We start from the raw sequence: 1,971 nt of genomic DNA, 5'->3' as shown, positions 1-1,971 counted from the left end.
AGTTTGTCGAAAGTAGTTTTGAATAAGATATCGGTGGAGCTCTCCTGGTCTATCAACGTGCGGTGAAGATTTGCGTTTGCCAGTATAATTGTGATGACCATGGGATCGTCATGCCCTGATGCGACGCCGGATGCGTCTTACTTGGTAAAAGTGATCGCCGGGATGTCGGGTGCTTCCTCCTTTCCTGCGACGTGATATACGTCTTTGAGATGTCTTTTGCGAGATGATTTGGAGATTCCTCCCCCGGCGAATCTACCGTGTATTATGTGGACATGTCTTTCTGGTGTTCGAGATGATCGCACGGTTGGTCCGACATCTTCTGCTCTTCTTCTTTTTCTTTGTTCATCATCATGGGTGGCCAGATATCGATCTAGCTTTCCTTCTCGTACAAGCTTTTCTATGACATTTTTTAAGTCGAAACACTCATTGGTGGAGTGCCGGCGGATTCGATGGTATTCACAATATTCAGCCCGGTTTCCTCCTCCTTTTTTGCCTTTGAGTGGTCGAGCTAGTGGTATTTTTTTCGTGTTGCAAACCTCTCTGTATACATCCACAAGAGACACCCAAAGAGGGGTGTAATTGTGGTATTTTTTGATTTTCTCTCCATGCCGATCTTCCTTCTTTTTAGAATCTTTGTCTTTGTCCCAGGGAGTGAACCCGGCCTTCGAGGTCTCTTCTAATCAGGAGTTTTCTTCCATGTTGATGTACTTTTCCGCTCGTTCCTGCACCTAATTCAGAGATGTGGATACTTTTTTGATATAGATTGACTAAAGGGCCCTTCTCGCAAGCCATTAATGAGGCCCATAATAGCGGCTTCTGTTGGCAGGTTCTGTATATCCATGCATGTCTTGTTGAATCTCTCCACGTAGTTGCACAGGGTTTCCCGTTCTCCTTGTCTGATTCCCAGTAAGTTTGGAGCATGTTTAGCTTTGTCCTTTTGGATGGAGAATCTTGCCAGGAATTTCTTAGCCATGTTGTCGAAACTTGAGATGGACCTAGGAAGGAGGTTGTCGAACCATCTAATTGCTGTTTTTGTTAAAGTAGTTGGAAAGGCTTTGCAATGAACTACATTTAAGGTGTCGGTGAGATACATTCTACTTCTAAAATTGCTGAGATGATGGCTGAGATCTGTAGTACCGTCGTATAAGGTCATGTTTGGGAGTTTAAAGTCCTTTGGGATTTTCGTCTTTATGATCTCCTTGGTGAATGGATCTTGCTCCTTGCGGTTGCTATCTTCAGGAGTGGATCGGCTGTCTTTCGTCTTGACATCATCCTTCTCGGCCTCTGTTGGTGTAGGGCTTCTTCCTCAAGTTGTTTTAACCGGTCTTGAAATGCATCCATAGCTCCCTCGTTTGGGGAGTTCTTCTTGTTGTCAATTTGGGGAGTATCTTTTGGTGTGGTGTCCGCATTTTTATGCGGCATTCTTTCCTCTAGATCTGAGGTGTGGTCGTTGTCATGGTCGTCCGTCATGGTGATGAGATGACTTCAGGGTTCTTCAGCAACGTCGCTAATGTTCCGAGGATTACCTGAAACTGTAGGTCGATCTTGGACGAGATCTTCTGTGCTGGTCGGAGCTGTAGAGTCCGACCTGATGGACTTGGTGATGGTGCTGATCCTTCATCCCCGGAGGGTGGGGGGTACCTGCAAGGGACTCCGATGCTTAAGTTAGCAAGGGTATTAAGCAGGTATTGAGTAGAATCAGAGTATGAGTTATACCTGGGTGTTCCAGTGTATTTATAATGGTGTAGAGTGACCTTTGCAGATAAGATAAGTTAGTTATCTTATATTTTATCTTTATCTTTATCTTTCATGGGAACCGCCCTTATCTCTATAGGCTTGGGCTGCCTTTGGATTGGGGTCGTGTTCTTCTATTTGGGCCCTTTATTTGGGCTTTCCTGCGATTTGGCCGAGCTCTTTGAGAGGAGGTTGGTTTGTCCTGACCTGAAGAGGTCGGTCGCTTTGTCTGTAGAA

Source organism: Arachis duranensis, chromosome 10, assembly GCF_000817695.3.
Source record: "Arachis duranensis cultivar V14167 chromosome 10, aradu.V14167.gnm2.J7QH, whole genome shotgun sequence".
NCBI lineage: Eukaryota > Viridiplantae > Streptophyta > Magnoliopsida > Fabales > Fabaceae > Arachis > Arachis duranensis.
The sequence above is the reverse complement of the archived record's forward strand: the minus strand, read 5'-3'. Positions refer to the sequence as shown.